A 22519-nucleotide genomic window follows, 5' to 3' on the forward strand; every position below is an offset into this window, starting at 1 on the left:
TGGATTCTCATATGATTCAGAAAATACTAACAGCCTGTGCCAGTCCTTCCTAAGGATTCATCTCTTTCCTGAAATAATTCATTGGTAACAGAGATGTGACATTAAAGATGAGACAGATACAAGGAGATATCATGACATACCATAGATAAAAGTCTTTCGCTTGGAAAGTGAAAAAAGTGCAGCAAAAATTGAAGGGAAGAGTCTTATAGAAGCTCTATGTCCCAGCTAGAAGTGTGAAGTAAGTGGGTCTGAGATTGAACTTACCACTCAAAGAGCCTCTTAAATTTCTACAAGCATAGAATATGTGACTAGAGAGCCTTTAGGAATCACATATTCAAAGTCTGTGATTTTTTATTAATGGTGTATTTATATTTGTCCCCTCACTAGAAACAGATATATTGATCTGCAATGGTTTAAAGAGAATAGAGTTTTATTTTTCTTACACAAAGCCTGATAGTGTTGATTTGGTGGCTCAAAAGTGTCGGATCCATCATCACTGCAGTTTTCCTGGCCTTTCTCTGTTGCACATTGTCTCATAATCATGAGCAAGAAGGCTGCCGCAGCTCTAGCCCTCATGCCCATATTCAAGGCAGGAAGGGGTGTGGGGTGGGGAGAATGGTTTTAGGCACATCTGGAGAGCAGAAATTTTCCAGAAGTTCTCCAGGTGGCTTCCTCATACATCTCTTTAGCCAGGCACCCCGAGACATGGGGGAGTAGATAAAGTGGGGTCTGGATATAATGCTGCCATGGGAAACATTGAGGGGCTGTTAGCAAGAAAGAGGTGGAGGTGGACAGTGCAGCCAGTAACAGTGTTTTTCACAGATGACAAAGCATACCAGGACTCAGTACTGGTGGACAAAATATTTTTAACAATCAGTGTTCATCCCAATGCAAACAAGTTAATGCTAGGTTTTTAATGCCAGTTATTATGCCCAATGCCCTGACAGAATGTAAAACAGAGGTGAGTTACCTGGTTTTGACTACTTTGAGCACCTACAAGTGGCTCCGGCAGTCGTATGTGGTCATCCTAGTGAGATTTATCTGCATTATGGACGATAATATGGATTTTTTTTTGCATATTGCAATTCCAACACCTAACAGGATTGAGCTATACAGTGGTACTTGGTGTTTGTCCTGAGGCTTCCAAGAATCCCCCAGATTTATGAAAAGCACTGGTGAGCAACAAACTAACGTCAGAGGCAGGTACTGGCTCGCTTACTACCTAAATGACTAATTCCCCACATACCAGCTCACAGTGGGGGTGATTCAAATCAGTGCCTTAGCAAAATTACAAATTGCTGCATGTCATAGTCCTCCAGGCTCTCTCTCACATTGTCAAAGCCATGACTGTTAAATTTGCAAGTGGAAAAATGCCTACTGTGCATTTTTCAAAATGCTTTTGTATCGGCAGTGAAGTATCAGAGCATAATGACAATAAGCCTTTTCAATATTTATTTAATAAAATATTGAAATGACATTTTTACTATTTTAGTTTGTTAAGACATGAGGCCACTGTCCTCATCTACCCATCATCCTCAGATATTGTTCCTCATCTACGCATCGTCTCCAGATAGATGACCAGATCAAAACCTGAGCTTCCTTTATCTTCCAGGCTTGAATCTTTCCAGGTAGGATTGTTGGGAACCAAAGTCCTGATTAAAACTCATGATCCAAGCCTAACTGGGTTCAGGTCTTAATAGAAGGGATGGTGGTCTGGAGATAAAAGAGAATCAGAATAAGTGAGGTAATCTAACTCTAAAAAAAGATAGAAGGTTAACATCACAGAAAGTCCTGGGAATTGGCCCTAACCCTAAACTTTCCTCCTTTCTCTCTTCACTATCCTATTATCCCTCTTAGACTTCCCTCTTTTTTTTTAAAACCCTCTTTCTCACAGACCGAATTCTGGGAAAAGGAGAATGCTAAGGTGTCTGGGTACATACATATATCCATACCTACCCATACTCACATTCGCACCATACTTGCACCGATACCTGTAACTATGCGTGTGTGTTCAGTGTTGCTCAGTCATGTCTGACTCTTTGTGATCCTATGGACTGTAGCCCGCTGGGCTCCTCTGTCCATGGGATTCTCCAGGCAAGAATACTGGAATGGGTTGCCATTTCCTCCTCCAGGGGATCGTCCGGACCCAGGGATTGAACTCACGTTTCCTGCATCCATCCCCTCCATTGGCAGGTGGATTCTTTACCACTGAGCCATCTGGGAAGTCCCACCTGTACCTATACTTGTACCTAAACTGATACCTATAGCTTTTACCTATCATCTATTGGTATTTGGTCATCAAAATTACCAATATATTTTTACTTACAAAAATGGCAGGGTATATCTAAATATTGCAGACTTGTATTGCAATCACAGATTTTGTCTAACGTGAGATATGCAACAACTCTATAAGAGTGAAAGTCCATGCATTAATTTACGGATTCCCCTGAGTTTGCGCATAATGGTCTCTCTCGAAAACTTGTGGCAAGTCATATATATAAAACTCAAACAAAATTTCCTATGTGTTCTGTTACCAGAGAACTGAAAAATATACTGACATCCCTAATCACACTTTGCATTTTAGGCATCATCCTTGGTGACTCATATATTTCATACATGTTCTTTCCCTTCAGAAGGTTGACCAGCTTGAAGCCAATGAGCATCTGATTGAGGCTAATGACTTATCACTTTCCACAGGCCTAATGATTTCTATCTTTGCCTCAATTGCATTGAGTTAATGAGACCTCTGCTTCTTATCATGGATATCAGCACTTTCATTTTTCCTTTCTCCACTCATTTTTGTAACCTAGTAAGGGAAAATGTAATGAAATATTCATATAATTACACAAACATTGCTTTACCTTCAAAAATGGGGATGCATCTGGCCAGAAGTCCTACTGTGAAATAGCCAACCCTGTACAGGTACAAAAAACCTCTTATTTAGGGAGTTAAATCAATAAGCTATCAATGTATGGACTGCGTGGAAGCTGAATACATGGAAATGAAACATAGCTTTATCACAGTTTTTAAAGTTGGTCATTAGTCATATACTGAATGTCAAAACCTGGAACCAGGAGCCAGTACTCCTAACTCCAGATAATTAATAATAATTAGTTCATTCAACAAATATTTATTCAACATCTATTCTTATATGCAAGATAGGCTGGTAGGGAAAAAAAATCACCCTTTTTTTTTATGAAATAGCATGGAAAATGATTTTGCTCTGTAAGGAGAGTCACAGGTTGAATTGTTGGAAGTAGACATAAAGGTAGAATTTAGTGTGCAGGATGTTTATTAGAAATTAAGGTCCGTGGAAAGGAGGTGGAAGAAGCAGGATTGGGCAGGGGGGAAAGGTGAACTGGGCTATAGGCCAGGCACAAATTTCCCTGACTCCATGGGGAGTTCTGAGCATATATTTTCCGTCAGAGTTGACCCTCATTGGGCTGGACTGGCTGCGCCTTTTCTCTGAAGCCCTGTCAGTCACTGAGTGTGGACTACCCCAGGAAGAATGTTCCCTTGGGCAAGGTGGCTGACTGCGGCTGAGGCATACCTTGATGGAGATGATAGCTGGGGCAACAAGTCATCCCTTCAAGGAGGAATCTGGTAATGCATCTCTGTAGGATAAAAATCTCAGCAAACTAGGAATGGGGGGAAATTTCTCAACTTGATAAAGAATGTTTATGAAAACCTAACTCATACTTGGGAAATGGCAACCCACCCGAGCGTTCTTGCCTGGAAAATTCCATGGACAGAGGAGCCTGACAGGGGCTCTGTGGGGTCACAGAGCCTGATATGACTGAGCACACACACACTCACAGTTAAGTATGTCCACGTCATACTTAATAGTGAGAAATAATGCTTTCCCTCTGAGTTTGAGAATAAGGCAAGAATGTCCTTCCTCATATTAGTCAAGGATTCCTAGAGAAACAGAACTAGTAGGATATGTATAAATCTAAAAGGAGATTTTCTGTGAGGACTAGGTTCATGTAATTATGGAGACTGAAAAGTCCCACAGTCTGCTCTCTCTAGCTGGAGACTCAGAAAAGCTGATGGTGTAATTTAACCTGAGAACTAGGGGAACATATGGTATAAATCCCAGTCCGAGGGCCAGAAGAGATGAGATAAGATGAGATGTCCCAGCTCTACCAGTGAGGCAGGGAAAAAGGTGAAATCTTCTTTCCTTTGCCTTTTGTCCTATTCAGGCCCTTGATTAGATGATGCCTGACCACACTGGGAAGGGAAATCTACTGAGTCCACTGATTCCAGATACTCATCTTATCTGGAAACACCTTTCATAAACACAATCAGAAATAATATTTAATCTGGGCACCCTGTGGCCAATCAAGTTAACACAAAAAATTAGCAATCATATTCACCATATCTAGTCAGCATTTTATGAAAGTCCTTGGCAGTGCAATAAGAAAAGAAAAGGAAACAAAATATATACAGAATGGGAAGAAAAAAAATAAAACCATCTTTGTTTTCAGATAATATGATTGTCTATTTAGATTGTCTATCTAGCCCATCAGGCTCCTCTGTCCATGGGATTCTCCAGGCAAGAATACTGGAGTGGGTTGCCATTCCCTTCTCCAGGGGAATCTTCCCAACCCAGGGATTGAATCTGGGTCTCCTGCACTGCAGGCAGATTCTTTACTGTCTGAGCCACCAGGGAAGCCAAACACCCTGGTAATAATGAATATATACCTGGTACCCATATTATGGGCTTCCCAGGTGGTGCTAGTGGCAAAGAACCTGCCAATGCAGGAGACATAAGAGATGTGGGTTTGATCTCAGGGTCAGGAAGATCCACTGGAGGAGGGCATGGCAACCCACTCCAGTATTTTTGCCTGGAGAATCCCACAGACAGAGGAGTCTGGAGGGTTACGGTCCATGGGGTTGCAAAGAGTCAGACATGACTGAAGCTACCTTAGCATGCATGTACCCATATTATGGTTTCTAATACATTCTGCAATCCAATAAACTTCTTGGGTTCTAAGCCTGGGGCAGGAAAAAAGAAAAGAGTGGGGCAGGAAATATACCATGTAAACCCAAAAGCATCTTCTAGAGCCACAAAGTAAGACAGTGCTAAAGAAACAAAACCCCCACAGTGATGGGATATATCATAGGAAGTCAACTGAAAGAGCTTCCAGTGGCCAAAGCTGAAACAATTTAATTAAAAAAAAACAACAGTATTAGATTGCAACTTAAGGTATAAAATCAATATCCATGCGTCCATACAGGTGCAAATAAATGATTGAATAAATAGATGAATGATAGTGGTGGAGTAGGGGGAGAATACACAGATATCCTATGCAAAGAAATAAAAACGATTTATGTAGATAATGTGCCTTCAAGTTGGTGGAGTATAATTATTGATTCTCATAGTGTGGGGCTTTGCATTATGACTTCTTCCCAAGAGTAAACTATGGAAAAGATGGGGTGGGGTGGCTGACAGACTCAACCCTGGTCAGATGGTTAAAGTAACCATCAACAATAACAATCAATAGTAATGACTGAGTTCTGTGTACTCTTGATATGATGTGATGACAATGACATTTTACCTCTGGGTTCTTTTTTCCCAAAACCCATAACCCTTGTCTACTCATGGGGAAAACATCAGGCAAATTGCAGCTGTGGGGGCCTCTACAAAACACCTTACTAGTATTCCTCAAAACTGTCAAAGTCATAAAAAAACAAGGAAATTCTGAGAAACTATCAGTCATGAGGAGCCTAAAGAGACATGGTGACTAAATGTGACACGGTATCCTGGATGGGATCCTGGCACAGTATTAGAACGTTAGGCAAAAACGAAGGTAATCTGAATAAAGTATGGGCTTTAGCTAATAATAATGCATGGATATTGGTTCATTAGTTGTGATAAATGTACCATACTAATGGAAGATGTTAATAATAGGGGAAACTGTGAGGTTTAGGGAGACTTTATAGTGTCTTTGCAATTTTTCTATAAATCTAAAACTGTTCCAAAAATAAAATTTGTTATCAGTTTAAAAATACATTGCAGCCATTGTGCCAGGCACTGGGATAACTTAGACATGGCCCTTCCTTCAAAGAGCTGAAATTTGTGCGTCCACAAATGTGTGAATATACAGTCTAGTGTTCAAGATGAAATAGAGGCACAGGTACAGGGCTTTGGAAACCCGCGGTTTTAGATTAATTGTCTGAAGATGTCTATTCGACATCCTATGAAAAAGGCATTGTTTTACCTAAAAATTTCTGTAAATACCTGTTCAGAGGTGGTGGCTGTCTTCTTGTTTCCTGGTCTGGGCTTCTGTTGCTGTTGAGCTCATGCCCTTTCATCTGTCACTACCATCTTCTCTGCTTATAACCAGGCTGTGGGACTCAGACTGTTTCCCTTTTTTTTACCCACCCACATGTGTTGTCAGACTTTATTAAAGATTGAAGATACAGAGATATTTACATGTTTTAAATGCAAAACAATTAAAGTGTATATTTGACACCTGTTCTTAAACCTTCCATGGCCACACTGCCACGGGAACTTCTCATTGGTGCCCTTGATCCGCAGGTTCGTTTCCTGCCACGTTTGGTCCTCTCTGTTGCATCTCTTGGATATCTCCAGTATTCTGGATTGTTTCTTCTGCAGCGAAGCTTACTTCTTTGTTTCCTGTTCTCTGTATAAGGAAGGTTTGGGATCTCACTTTCTCCACCCCAAAATACAGCATCAAAGTATGAGTTTTAATAAAGATGGGTTCTTCTAAAAAGCAAACCGGTACAATAGAATAGAATAAAATCATAGGTACCAGTTGTTAAAATAGTAGTTTCTTTATATTGCTATACCAGGTCAGAAAACAAATTTGAGTATTTCAAATAAGAAAGGAGGGTTCTTAAGCAGGTATAGGAGAATACTTTCTTGCAATAAATTGGGGTGGTGGTAGCTGGACACTGGGGAGAGGGGATCAGGAGTCCCTTTCTGTCTTCCCTCTGTCTCTTTGTAAGGAAGTACCTGCTTCATTCTTCTTTCCTTGTAGTTCATGGACAGCTCATGTGCTTTCATTTGTTCTTTTGTAATATCCTAAAATGACCACCTGGTACGTGATGCGGTCTCATGTTTCAGTTTAGCTCTTCATTGATATTTGCCTCAGTTCTATCAAAGCTTTGCCCATGTTCCATCAATCAGTGTTTATCTGGCAGAGAGAGTCACTTTGCCGTGGCCATGACCAAGGTGCCTAGAAATATTAGTTGTTACCATTGTTTTTGGGTTATTATTTATTTTATCATTCAGAGCAACTTTCCTCAGCCAACCTCAGCTGTAACCTACAGCCATCACATGAGAGTCTACAGTTTTGTACATTCTGTTTCCTTTTATACGGACTCCTCCTTCATCCTGAAATGATTAAGACAGAGCCATGTTTCCTCTACCGAAGTTGGAAGGAGAGTCAGGGATTGTACTAATCATGACTCTTTTTGTTGCAAGCTATAAAAACCTAAATTCAACTAGCTTAAGCAAAGGAGTGAATGGAAAGTGGAGTGTTTCTCAAGATCAAAGGAAGAACTAAAGGATTCAGAGCACCTTGGCAACAAGATTTATGTATGTCTCCTCATTTCTCATCTCTTTCCCTTTGTTTGGCTTTTCTCTAGGCAGGTCCTGCTTACAGCTATAGATTCCCATCCTCCTTGTTCAGCCACCCCACTAACAAGAGAGAGCCTGTTTTAATGTAGTGTTGAATCAGTGCCAGAGAAGAGCTCTGGGCAGCCCACCTGAGGTCACACACTTTCTCCTTGGGTCATTGTTGTAGGAATTATGATTGGCTGGTCTAGGACCTTTGCCATCTCTTAAGGAAGTTGTTTAGGGGACTGTGACTGATAGTGTGTGAATGACAGGAGCTGGATATAGGGCAGACAATTCAACCTGTATTCACTGCCAAAAGAATGTTGCTTTTTAATGCTGGAATAGTGAGTGTAGGTAGATTTCTGGAAAGACACTGGGGATAGAGAGTGAGGTTGGTGGATCATGTAGGTAGCATCCCTCTCTTCTTAGTACCTCTTAGCCTGTGCCCTGTTCTCAGGAGGAGAGTGCAGCTCACCCACGCGTGTTGGATTATATGATTTGGAGAGCACGAGGTCTGGATGAAGTGGCCTGGGGATAGCTTCAGGGCTCATTGGAGACTCTCACTGGGTTATGGGGCCTCAGCTGGACCTGGAACCTCAGCAGGGATGCATGTGGCATCTTCTCTGTGCTTCCACTTTTACCCTCTAACTTCTCCATTCAACAGACTTTATTAACAGGGCAGCAATGGAGAAGCAGACATAGAGAATAGACCTATGGACATGGGGAGGGGGGAGGAGAGGGTGAGATGTATGGAAAGAGTAACGTGGAAACTTGCATTACCCTGTGTGAAATAGATGGCCAACAGGAATTTGCTGTATGGTTCAGGAAGCTCAAATAGGACTCTGTGTCAACCTGGAGGGGTGGGATGGGGAGGGAGATGGGAAGGGGGTTTAGGAGGGAGGGGATATATGTATACCTATGGCTGATTCATGTTGAGGTTTGACAGAAAACAACAAAATTCTATAAAGCAATTATCCTTCAATAAAAAATAAATAAAAAAATAGACTTCTCAGTCTGAATGTGTCTGGAGTCACACAGCTGATCATGATTAGTAGTACTCTCACCCTGGACTTCCACAAGTCTGATATAAGAATTTGAAAAGGCCTTTATTTCTCCCTTGCCTGAGAGGTTGGAGGCCCTGCCTCCTGAGGGCCATTCCTAGTTCCAAACAATAAAGTGGTTAAACTGTAGCATGTGGGTCTTTTTTAAAATTAATGATTGCAGTGGATTATAAAAAGGCATGGAAGTGCTTGCATCCATTCAAAAGCACCAGTACAATAAGAGGCCAAAGAAAATCTTTTGAGAGTGCACTGAAAAATAAAAGTAACATAAAGAGTGTTAATAGTTTTTGTCATGGCAAGTCCTGGCAGGGATTCTGGGGTGAACTGATGCGCCATTTTATTTTCAGTTCCAATCACAGTCTAGTAGAGTCAAGTCAGAGTTCAGCTGGGGTCTCTTTTTAGGCTCAGGAGAAAGTTACAAAGAAGTCATTCAGTAAATATTTGTGGAGTGCTTTCTATGTGCAAGACAGGGGTCAGGGCACTCCAGGCTTCATGTTTCTGCCCTCAGAGAGCTAACAGTGTAAGCAATGAAAATTCACACACAACTTCTGCACAAGACTAAATATGAATAGAACCCTGAAGGAGGTAAAAGCCAATGACTTGGCTTGGAGGAGAGGGCCGTTTTCTTTGACCAGGTAAGGACAAGGGGTTGGTGGTGGAGTAGGTAGTAGAAAGGGGGAAAAGATAATTATTTTGTCACTAGTGTATTATCTGCAACCTCCTTGGAGTTCAGAGAGAAACATAAAGTAGTATCAGGAACCTGGTTTGCAAAATCTTAGAATACTTGCATGATTTCATATTTTCTAAGCGGACAATGAAACATCTCAAGATTGGCTTAAAACATATTTTAAAGAGCTATATATACATTAAAATATCCTTCTCCTTATTGTGGTATTTCATAATACTCTCCAAATCTACACTTTTCTCTGCTGTCAGCATAAGTCCCGTTGACTCAGTAAGTGGGAGGAATGGTATAATGGGTGAACCTGCCAGAAAAATATGTGTCTCCAGTTAGGAGAGAGTAACTGGAGGTCTCCTCCAGTAATCTTACCTTCTTGTGCCATATAGACCCCCTACTCATGAGCACTAAAGAGTTTCCAGAGAGAGCCAGGCTAGAGTTGCCAGATAAAATATAGGGCACCCAGTTAAATTTGAATTTCAGACAAACAAATAATGAATAATTCCCTAGTTTAAGTATGTCCTGGCAACCTCCTAGGCTCACTTGTCATCTTGGCCATAAATGGATAGTCTGGTTTCTCCCCCATATCTAGCTTTATTGGATCAAGTTATTAACAATGCTACGTATCTGGAAAAACCAGTCCCACCCCACCCTAGTCTCTATTCTAGTTCCCCACAGAATAACAGAAGGAGGATTTAAAGAAGAGCAGAGGATTTAGAGAAGAGCAGAGATACTCCCCCATATCTATCCTGGCTGAGGATAGATATGCATATTGAATACTGAGAAGTCAATCTGGGAAGTGTTAAGGTCTGATGGCCTTCTTAAATGCCATCCCAGGTTTAGACCTTGGTCAGCTTCCTACCCTGGTCCCCTGCACCACCCTTAGAATTCAAAGAATCACCACCCAGAGAGAGTAGAATGATGGAGTGGAACTCACGCTGGAGGCATAGCTCATGGGAGAGGAAATCCAGGGAGAGTGAGTAAAGAGGTCCAAAAGATGAGTTAAAATGAGGAAAGATGCAAGGAAGTGAGTTTTCTCAGCTCATTGTGAGTGGCTGGCCCTAAGGGGAGTACTCTGAAAGTACAGAATTATGGTCCCATTGAAGGAGTTGGGGCCGGGTTGACAAAAACAACCCTTTTTGAACTTTAATTTCTACACAAACTATCTGGGGATCTTGTTAAAGTAGAGACTCTGGATTCAGCAGGTCTTGGGTGGGTCCTGAGATTCTGCATTTCTGACAAGCTCCCAGGTGATACTGATGCTGCTAGGACATGGTCCGCATTTCGAGTAATGCTGAAAAGAAATTACACCTACACTTGTTAAAGATGGAAAGGATAACTTTATTCAAGACTATTGCAGTAGGGGAGAGAGACTGAACTTAGCGTTGAATCCAGCAGGGCAGCTGGGGATTTATATCCTACAGGCAGGGTGAGGGATAGGATGGAAAGTTACTAAGAAGAATTGGTTAGGTATCAAGGGTGGTTGAGGAACTTGATTGCGTATCAGGGGGGATTCTTGCTCAACTGCTTAGCAGAATTCCTGCTAAAATCAGGCCTTTTGCTTAACAATAGATTGTCAAATTGTGAACAGTCTCCCCTCCCTGCCACTAGGATCATGCATTGCTGATGGGTTATGAACACTGAGGCAAAATTCAATATTGCAGTATCTTTCCAAAGAAAGGAGCCTGGTGCATATAGTGATTTGCCCATTCAACAACAAGTAGGTCAGTTTAAGATCATCTCATCTCAGGGGGTTAGCATTTCCTTGAGGCCATGGAGGACAGGGATTCTTTTTTAATCCCTTTCATAACTTACCCTATAATCTTTCTTTTCATCTTTTTCTAGTGGACAAACAGCACCTTGAAACCCTCTTCTGATTCCCCTGGTAAACCCTGCAAACTCTCTTGGGAGGAGAAACTTCTAACTACAGGGACAATGTGGGAAAGGATCAGTTTGGGATTTAAAAAAAATTCTTGAAACAGGGAATGAGAAGTCTTGAAGAGAGTGCAGAGCTGAGGAGAGTCATCTCCTCAGGATCTGGGGTCATCTTCCTCCAGTGCTGCCTCGCCCTCTTCCATCCCAGGCTACTGATGGTCGCCCCAAAGGCCTCTGGGATCCTTTCTTTTTGTGTACTGCCCGACATTTGTTTCTTTCTCTTATTTAAAGCTTTATCGTTGCTTCATTTGATTTTAAAAATGGAAGCCAATGATTTCCTCTTTTTTTGAGGCGGAAGGAGACGTAGAAAGAAAAGACCCCAAGATTTGGAGCCAGAAAACTAGGATCCTCCTTCCACCAATTCTTTCCTTGAAGATGTGCGTGTGGGCAGTGGTAAAAAGTAAGAGCGATCTCTTCCACATGACCTCTCCAAAGACCTTGAGCAATTCATTGACTGCCTTTGGCTCTAGCTTCCTTATACAAAAAATGAGGGTAGAAGTCATTCTTCTCTGTCCACATGAAAGACGTGGCTGGGAAAGTGTTGCATGCAGGATAAACTGCAAATCATACGTTGGTTGTTATTATTAATGTTGTTTTTATTTCTGCCACTATAAGGAGAAAACACACATTTTAACAAGTTTTTTTTTTTTTTCTTCTTCAAATGAGTAGGAGAAAGACATGGTAAAAATACAGAGTATGAAAATTAAACAGTGAAAACTATCTCATTCCTACCTTTAGTCCCTTCTCAGAATAGTAGCTACTTTTAACCATGTTCTTATGTTTTCTTCCAAAAATATTCTCAGTATATATAAGCATGTGTGTATGTATATATTTATATAGGTAAGTTTTTATGTAGATATTTTTCAACACATGGTAACCACCTTCTCCATCTTTCTTTCTGCTTATTGTATAGTTCGTGACTGTTCCATATCATCCTGTTAGACTTTTGTCATTCTCTTTCACATCTGCATAGTGTTCTAGAGTCCATCGTCTCATACTAACTGAAAGGATGGACACTTAGTTTATTTCCAGTGACTGGCTGTTTCAAGTTTTGCCACAGGGACCATCCTGTGCGTTTGTGCGAGTAGGTCTATATCAGAAGTCTTAGAGGCATGATGTTTATGTCTAAGTGTACAGGCTCTTTATATTTTAATAGAAATTGTCAAATTGCCTTCTGGAGAAATGTTCACAATTTACATTTTCAGTAGTACAGTTTTTCTGCACACCTCCATCAATACTGCAAATTGATCTTTGTTAATTTGAATTTATAATGCTATCTCATTGTGAGTTTAGGTTTGTATTGCTGTAATTTTGAGTGAACTTGAGCATCTATCTCTTTATATGCTTAAAAGCCATTTACCTTTGGACAGCTTGCTTATGCTCTTTTTCCATTTGAAAAAGCACCTATTAAGAGGGCTGGCCCAGATTGGCCAGGCTTTGCAGGATTACTTTCCCCAAGGACTAGCTGGGACTCCCTTTCCCCCACCCCACCCTCCATCCATTTCTGTTTTTGGTGTCTGGATGCAGCTCTGGCAGTCACAAAAGCCCTAGGCCATGTATCTGCACCAGTGCACCCATCCATTTGCCACGATAAGTGAAAGCTGATAGCACAGTTCTGTGTTTATTTATGACTTTCCTTCCAGCTATGAGAAGTTTTTTATTCCTCTTCCCTCAATCGCTGGGAGCTGGTGTGAAGCAAGTGTCTTCTCAATTTTGTAGTAGAGCAAATGGAGATGTGAAGACATGTAATTGGCTGTCTGAGCACCTAGTGAGACGACTGTTGTGTCTGTGGGTATAAGATGTTAGCTGTGTGACTGGCAGGAGCATTGTGCTAGGAGGTTACAGATACGTGCATTCTGCTTCCAGTTCTAGCATGGAGTTGCTGAGAGAGACTGGGCAGGAGACATTGCCTCTCTCAGGGTCAGTTTTGTCATCCACCGGCCCTCAGCGCACAGTGAAATTCTGAACCTGCAGAAGGAGCAGGGAAGGAAAGAGGATTGAGTAGGAAGAGCCAGTAGAGCAAATCTGAGTGTTTCAGCTGTGCAGATGGGGAGCTTCAGAGTAGAGACGGTCCGTTAGAGGGGCATCTTGGACAGGGACTGTTGGGCAGTGTTGCCCCCATCGCATCCAGTCACTGGCTGGGACCCACCCAGCCTGAACCCTGGGGTGCATGCTAAAGGCTTTTGGCTGCCTGGACTCCTCATGACTGACCCTCCCTAGAAAGGAGCTCTGGTGGTACACCTCCATGGCGACAACAACTAGTTTGTTTGGGTAGGTTTTTTTTTTTAGCATTCAGGGATTATTCTGGACCCCTCTGAAAGCATTGTAAGTCTGGAGACATAGTTACTTCAGGATGAAGCACTGTAATACTCCTCTGTTTCTACTATGTCTTCATTTATAAAATTGTTAAAATTATATGTTGGAGGCAATCTGCTCTTCTTTGTTGTGGAAAACTTAAAAATATTTTTTTTTTCCTATTGTGTATATAAGTTGTACGATTTGGTACTTACCTGGACACAGGAGAGCAGCCAAGTACCAAAACAATGAGAAAAGCTCATATTCCTAGGTGTTTATGGGAAGAGGGGCATAGTAAGCCCAGATGCCACAAGAGGAATTAGGCACATGGAATTTTCAGTGGCAACCCTTCTTCTTGAGTTTTCCTAGGACCCCAGAGCTCCACACAGCCGACATTTTTGGTGCCCTGTTTATCATGCCCACTTCTGATTTCAGCCACAGCTATGGAGGACAGTTCTGTGGAAGCTCAGATTCCCCTGGCGCCATCCTGCCTGAAGTGCAGAGGCACAGAGTTCCTTTCTGTGTTCTGCCCTCACAAACTTCCTGGGCTGCCAGAGTCTGCTTGGTTCCTGCAAAGCCACCCTGGGAGTGTCAAGGAGTTGATGTACCTGAGGTCAGTCTCAACCAGCAGTGGGTGGAAGCCTTGTCCTTTAAGGGGTAGTTCTGGGAGGCATCCTGCACTTGTTTCTATTTAACCCTAAGCTCCTTGAACCGGGACGTGTTTGGTATATGTTTGCAGAGTCAACTGGATGTTGGTCCCCATCCTGCTGCCTGGCCACATGGTGTCTCCAGCTTGCAGTCTGATTCTCACCTTGCTCCTATACCTATATTGTCCTAAGCTCCTGGTGAACAGACAAGTGCTTCTGGACTCAGTGTCTCTCGCTGCCTTCTGCAACCAGTTTCCAACTAAAGTCCTGACTCTGACTTGAGATGAGGCTCTCTTGACATAAGAGAGCCCCATCTGCTGACAGTAAGGAGCAGGGTTGTGGGGCGATTAAATGGGATGGTGTATGCACAGCGTGCAGCAGAGGACCTGGCTCATGCAAGTGCACCGTAAATAGAGATTAGTATCACTGAGCACTCTATTCTTTATTATATGCAACTACATATTGTATACACATATGTATGTATACATACACAGCATATAAAGATTGTTTTATATGTGTATAAAACAGTGCTTTTACTCCTTAGAGTCTTTTTGCATCAAAAAATCATTCAAGGTATATGACATTGAAAGTCACTTACATAAAATAATCATTGAGATGAAAACAAAATATCCAGAGTAACATTTTTGAGATTAGGGGATTGCAAAATCATCATTCTAGGCTGGAGATAGTTGTGGTACTTAAACATCGTATTTAGCTCTGAGCCAAAAAGGGAAAAAAAGCAAGAACCACCTCTGTTATCTCTTTCTCTCATATTTCAGGGAACAAAACGAGAAAGAAAGAAGACAGAATGACAGCTTGGTGTCTGAGTAGTGAGTCATTGTGGGTGACCTGATCCTTTTCTCAGTGTTTGCTGAAGAGAAAGGGGTGAGAGCAAGTGAGAAGGGATTGCAGAGGGGACGTTTGCTTCTCTGTTTTATACTTTTGGGACAGGAGAAATTACAATGGAATAAGAGAAATAATCACTTTTTGGGCCAGAGTGTAACTGTTCCCTTTGCAGTGCTCGTAGTTCTTAGAAGACGAAAGATGCTTTCCTGTGTGGTAGAGTTACGAGGCTGATAAAACTGATGCATGCATGAGCAGACGATGCTGTGTTGGCTAAGGCCTCCGACTAATGCGGGTTTCTCTGTCTAACTGGCTGGATTACTGTCCTTGGTCACTAATATCGATGCTTAGTTTAGGCATCCATCTGCTCAGTGCATTTTCCTGTGAATTGTGGCTTAGGTTTGAAGTTGTGTCTGGTGCGATCAAATTGAGCCGTTTGTATCAGTGAAGATATCAGAATACTTATTTCTCTTCTCCCCACCCAATAATTATCACTTAAAGCACTCCTTGGGGCCCCTCCTCACTGTTGTGGACTGAATTTTGTTTCTCCAAATAAATATGTTAAAGCTCCAACTGCGCCCCCCCCCCCCCCCCCGCCCCACCCCACAGTGTGACTATTTTTGGAGACAGGGCCAAAAAAAGGTAATTAAGGTTGAGTGAGGTCATAAGGGTGTGCCCCTAGTCTGATAGAATTAGTGTCCTTACAGAAGCAGGCAGCAGAGTGTGTGTTCTGTCTCTGACATGCTCTCCCTACCTCTGTCTCTGTCTCTCCACCATGTGAGGACACAGCCAGAAGACAGCTGTCTGCAAGCCAGCAAGGCAGCTCTCACCAAATCAGCTGGCACCTTGATCTTGGGCTTCCAAGCTTCTAGGACCATGGGAAATAAATCTATGTTGTCAAAGACATCTAGTATGTGGTATTTGTTAATAGTAGAGTAGACTAATTAGTAGAGTAGACTGAGACCAAGTAGACTAATACTCATCCATCCCAGGGACTAGGAGAAAAACACCATCACTGCTCCCAACTCTAAATCACCAGTTAGATCTCAGGCTTACTTGCTTTGCTTCTATGGTGATCATCTTTGACCAGCTTCATCTGGTTGGAGCCACAGCTCCTCTCTATTATGTGAGGGCCGCACTTAGAAAAGGATCAACCCGTTGCTAGCACAAGGGAGTGAGTGGATGAAGGGAGGCCTGTGGAGGCAGGCCCCTCTCCTTCATGGGCATTATTTGGTCTGCTTAGAGGGTATAAGGCTGGGCCCTTGAGGCCCAACTGCATAACAGTAGCTCAGTGGAAGGTGTTAATTGAATTGAGTTCAAATTATGAATATGACATCAACCCTGAAGCAAAAGAGAAGCCTCCAAAAGAAATCACTATAGTATCAATGGCTACCTTTTAATGAGCATTAACCATGAGCCTGGCATGACCAGGGGCTTCATATAGTACTTCCAACAACCATGAAAAATTAGTAGATTAATGCTGACTTAGAGAATAAAGTTCAACAGGGATAAATGTGAAAATTTGCATTTTGGTTTATACATCAGTTGTGTAAGTAAAGCTGGGGATGGACAAGCTGAAGAGCAAGTTTCTGTTAAAAATAACTTTAAAACATTATTGACTTAACTGCTCACTAAGTCAAACCAGCCATGCAATGTGTCTGGCTCTTTTAGAAATAAATGTATTCTCAAGCTATATTAATGGAAATTCAGTTTGGAGCAAGAGGTATAATAGTCCATTGAATTCTGTGCTGGCTTTTTTATAATATTATGTGCAGTTTTGGGCTCTAAGATTTAAGAGGGATGTTTATAACCGGAACTATTTTCAGAGAGGAATCCAGAGAGTGGAGGCCCAGGCATTCATACTGCCTAAGGGCTGGCTAAAGAAACTGGGACAACATCTGGCCCAGACAAGACTAGATTCAGTGGGACGGGGGCATGACCTGCTAACGTTTGGAAGGTTATAACTGAAGGTCTACCAGGGCTAGCCTCTATACAGTTCACTAATATGTATCTTTAGCACTCAGAGGATACCTTGAACATCAATATAAATTTGATGCTAAGTGACTGAAGGACTGAATCACCTAATGGATATTCTGGTTGATGCCTTTTGTTACAAGGAATAGGGGCTCTTACATTGCATTTACATTGTTCCAGTACGTGGGCTTCATTGTAAAGATACAGAATCAGTTCAGTTCAGTCGCTCAGTTATGTCCGACTCTATGACCCCATGGACTGCAGCACTCCAGGCTTCCCTGTCCATTGCCAACTCCCAGAGCTTGCTCAAATTCATGTCCATCAAGTCGGTGATGCCATCCAACCATCTCATCCTCTGTCGTCCCTTCTCCTCCTGCCTTCAATCTTTCCCAGCATCAGGGTCTTTTCCAATGAATCAGTTCTTCATATCAGGTGGCCAAAGTATTGGAGTTTCAGCTTCAGTATCAGTCCTTCCAATGACTATTCAGGACTGATTTCCTGAAATACAGGAAAGTGCTGTCCAATAGAACTTCCATTGATGATATGAATGCTCTTCATCAGTGCACTTCCAAGGGGAAGCTGTTCAGCCACATGTGACTCTTGAAATGTGGTTAGGGAAACTAAATTTTTCATTTTCATTCATTTGATTTTAAATCTTAATAGCTAATGGCCACTGTATGAACAGAGCAGATGTAGGTTTTTAAGGACAGGGTGTGCGGGATTTGGGGTGTCTCTAAGTGATGGTTCCTCTTAGACTTACATTCTTCACCTTGCCTCTCATCTCTATTTCTCTCTGTGTTATTTTCTTCTCTCTATTGAGAGTTTAGATGCCTCATAACTTGATCTTGCCCTTGACTGCCTTGAATGTTCCTCTTCACATCATAAATGTTCTTTGTGCCCTATCCACCACCAACTGGCATTGCCTTCTGTATGTCTCATTTCCAATTCCTGAAACAGAGGGAACGAATATGACTTGTCCAGCTCATCTTCACAGAGTATCTGGGTCAGGTGTTCCAGCCTTATTGCATCAGTCAGGTTAGAAACAGGGCCCTGTGGTGTGAACACAGCCCCGTAGGCAGTAGGACTGAGGGTGGTGAGCAGATCCCCCTAGAAAGGCTGTGTGTGTTGTGGGGGAGCTGTGGACAGAGCAAGCAGCAATCAGCATTGCTAGTCGGGGCAGAGCTTTTGCAAGTCTGTAGAGGACAGTGGAGTTTACAAGGAGGCAGACAGTAACTCATTCGTTCACTTCATTTAGTCACTATTTTATTGAGTGTCCATCATTGGCCAGACTGAGTGTTAGACCCTGGGGATACCATGATAAGTAGAACAGATGTGACTCCTTTATTACTGTGTTATTCAGGGTGCTTGGAGAAATAGAACCAATAGGCTAGATAGATAGATAGATAGATCTATAGATAGAGAAAGAGACATTATAGGAATTGACTCACATGGTTACAGAGGCTGAGAAGACCTACAATCTGCTTTCGGTAAACTGGAGAACCAAGGAAGCTGGTGGTATAATTCAGTCTGAGACTGAAGGCCTGAGAATCAGGAGGCCAACGGTGTAATTCACGATGTGAATCTGAAAGCCAGTGAACCAGGAGACAGATGTTGCAGGGCAGGAGAAGATCTATGTCCCGGTTCAAGCAGAGAGAGTAAATTTGCCCTTCCTCTGTCTTTTTGTTCTATGGGAGCCCTCAATGGATTGTTCACCCGCACTGGATAGGAATGTTTGCTTTACTCAGTTCACCAGTTCATATACTAATCTCTTCCCAAAGAACTCTCAGAGAAACACCCAGAAATAATATTTTACCAGCTATGTGGGCATCTCTTAGCCCAGTCAAGCTGACACATAAAATTAACCATCACAAATACCTAGCTCATGGATTAGTGAGAAAAGCAGAAGATGAAGCAGGTGATAACAATAAAGCATGTCGGATGTCCTTATAGTGGAGCGGAGGTATCTGGTGAGCATAAAGCCAGAGATTCTAACTCAGTTTGGAGGATCTAGGGAAGGCTTCTAGAAGAAATGACGAGTTTGGCGGGTAGTAAGGAAGGAGGAGAAAGAGGGCCTAGAAGGGAGAGAATTCACATCTATAAAAACTGAAAGGAGTTCTTTGAGGCCACATTATATAATATATTGTGAGACTATGGTTCTCTGACCTGTAATTTAGTGAACATTGCAATCTACTGCATATTCTTGAAGATTCCCAGTGCATATGAGGCTCTGAGAGACTCTGAGAAGTCCTTGGTAAAAAACCCCTTAATTCCATTTTATTAAACATTTCCAAAACTTATTTAACCATGAAACTGTTTTCTGTCTAAACCCATGGTCCATGGTACACATGCTGAAAAACTATGAACATCTCAGTTGTCTCCAGTAGAAAGAGACTATATTCAAGACAGATCTTGCAGCCCAATCAAATCTGTTCTAGACCTGAAAATAAATGTCTTTCTTCCTGAAAGGTTCTTGGCACACCCAGAGCCAGATTCACTAGGTCGTGCAGGTGGCAAAGCCCTTGGTTTCCACTTGGAGCTCTCCTCTGGGGGTTCACACACACTGAGAAGGGACTTCGTTTTTTTCTACCACTGTTTGTTTAGTGCTCAGAGATATAGGAACTCAGTTTCCCTTTCCAGGTGTCCAGGTATCTGGAAATTCCGTTCTTCACCAAGTCTTTCATGACCTTCCCTGAAGAAGCACTTTCCCTTCAGGGAACTATGAAGGCTATCAACTGGCCTGGCCATTCTCTTGGTCCTCAGATTATGCTCCTCATCTTTTCATATGAGTGCCTCTTGTCTCCTCAACTAGGCCTTGGGTTCTGGAGTCATATTTGGCTTCTGTCTTTGACCAGGTAGTAATCATGTGCAAGCAGCTTAGCTACTCTGGGCCTCTGATTTTTCATTTGTAAAACAGAAATTAAATTACCTGTTGTATAAGATCCTGGAAGTTCAACATTTTGCTAAATGTTCTAGAGCATTTAAAACAGTGCTGCCACAGAATAAGCTCATACCACCTTTGAAAAAGAAGACGGGAACACTAGTTGTCCTGGATTTGAGTTTCCTTCTACAGGACATGAGGGTATTAGGGTCCTTATAAGAAGAGAAAGAGACCAGAAGTTGTCCACTCACACCCAGTCTTTGCTTGCAGGCACCAAAGAAGGCCACATGCAGACATAACTGGGAAGAGGGACCTTACTAAGTACCAGATCATGCTGACCCTCTAATCTTGGACTTCCAGCCTCTAGAACTGTGAAAAATAAATGCCTTTTTAAAGCCACTTGGTCTATGGTATTTTTATTATAGCACCTCAAACCAACTGATACCTCACCCATCTCTCACCCCCATTGCCTGAAACAGTGAACACAGGCTTGAAACCCATGGAAATTATTTATGAATAATTTTCAGGGCTTGTCACCCTTTGATAAAGAAGGGAGATGCATGATTCAGGTGGCCAGCTCAGTGGGTGGTGATGACTTTGTGGATAAAGAAATGGAGGGCTTAGTTGAAGGTCAGGAGAAGCTTTGAGGAAGGGGGCCTGAGGGGAACTAAGAGGTTTGTTTCTCAGAAGATGTTTGTGGAAGATTTAGAGATTTTAAAGAGCAAGTTTAACTCTTTGTCATCTTGCTCTTACTCTGCTAATGGCGTGATGCCCCCTTCAAGGAGATGCTGGAACTTGGCAGAAGGTCACAGGTGATAAAATCCCCACCTTCCAGGGGCTTGGGGTCTAGTGTGGAAGGCAACAAAGTCACAGAGCAGTTGCAAAACCACATGGAAAAGGCAAATATAGGAGTGTGTACTGGGTTGGGAGTAGTGCCGATAGGGAGCACCTGAAGGGGAGGTCAGGTTATTAGTTTCCTTAGGGCTGTCATAACCATCTGCCACAAACTGGGGGCTTAAAACAACAGAATCCATTGTCTCTCAATCCTGGAGTCCAGATATCTGAAATAGAGATGGCAGCAAGATTATGTTCTCTTTGAAAACTCGAGGGGAGAATCTTTCTGCACCTCTTGCAGCTTCTAGTATCTCCAGGTGTTCTGTGGCTTGTGGCTACATCACTCCCATCTCTGCCTCAGTCTTTATATGACCCTTTCCTCCTGTGTCTTACTTCCTGTGTCTACCCTCTGTGTCTCCTATAAGGGCACTTGTCCCTGGATTTAGGGCCCACCCAGATAATCCAGGATGCTGTCATCTCGAGATCTTTAACTTGCTTATGACTGTAAGACCCCTTTTCAAGGGTCAGGTCACATTCATAGGTTCTGGGGGTTATGATGTGGTCATATCTGTTGAGGGGGGCTACCATTCAACCTATTATATCAGGGAAGCCTCCCTGGTTGCCATAAAACAGTAGAGTTAAAAATATTGAAGGAATTAGGTAGGTGAAAGGGCAGAGAAATTGTTCCAGAAAGATACCATGGCAGGGGGGATATCAGCATGTGCAAAGGTCCTGTTGGAAGAGACTCCACAGTCATGGTGTACTCTCGAGTGTAGTGAGTGAGTGTGTGTGTATGTGTGTGTGTGTATGTGTGTGTGTGTGTGTAGTACACTGTAGCATGAGGAGAATGGGGCAGTTTGGGGCTAGAGAAGTAGGCAAGGCTCAAATTCCAAGGCATCTGGGAAGACATGAATGACAAGGAGAGAATAAAGAAATTACTAAACCATTTTAAACAGGGAGGTAATGTGAACTGACTGGCCTTTTAGAAAGATCACTCTGGGTACCCTATGGAGAGTGGGATGCAGCCAGGCTGGTGGGAGAGAAACTAGTTAATGAAACTTCTGCTCAGTAAATGTGCATTGACTTGAGTCTGTCTTCTTACTTTTCTTTTTCTGCATTGCTTGTGATTTTTGGCTGGGCTCTTGGATGCAATTTAACACTAATAAGCCACTCTGTTTACTTGTAATGCTCGTCACTAATGGGAAACAAGATGCTGGCCTCACAGGGGAAACTGGCCCTGCTCAGTTGACAAAGTCCCCTGCATTGATGATGAAAGATTGTAAATGGATCGAGCAGGTTGATGGTGTCAGTTCCAATTTGTTGAGCCACTGAATCATGTTGTCAACAATTAGCATCTTCAGAATATGAACGCACATACATCATCCTTTCAGTAAAAGACTGAGAAACTCTGGCAGTTGCTCCGGATGTGACACAGACCTTATCACTGCTTTGTCATCGTTGCCAAAATTAAAGTTTGAGCAATTTAAAAATACTCATTGAGCCCCTTCTGTGTGTCAGGCACTGTGCAAGATGCCCAGGCTTTTAGCAGGGGACTGATACATATCACCTACAAATCCCACAGCAGAAAGAGGGAGGGCTTCATAAGCCCTCTGTGTATCAGCTCCATGCTGTGGTGCCTGACTCTTTGACGTGAGGTGGTCTCATTCAGTGGTGGGAACATAGTTGAGTACAGAGCTCCCTTCCGACCGATGCTGTAGGTGTCCTTGCTGTTGCTCCACCTTCTCATCCCCCTCTTACTGTTCACTCCATTCGAGGGGGTTAGCC

This window comes from Bubalus bubalis, chromosome 18 (assembly GCF_019923935.1).
Source record: "Bubalus bubalis isolate 160015118507 breed Murrah chromosome 18, NDDB_SH_1, whole genome shotgun sequence".
Taxonomy (NCBI): Eukaryota; Metazoa; Chordata; class Mammalia; order Artiodactyla; family Bovidae; genus Bubalus; species Bubalus bubalis.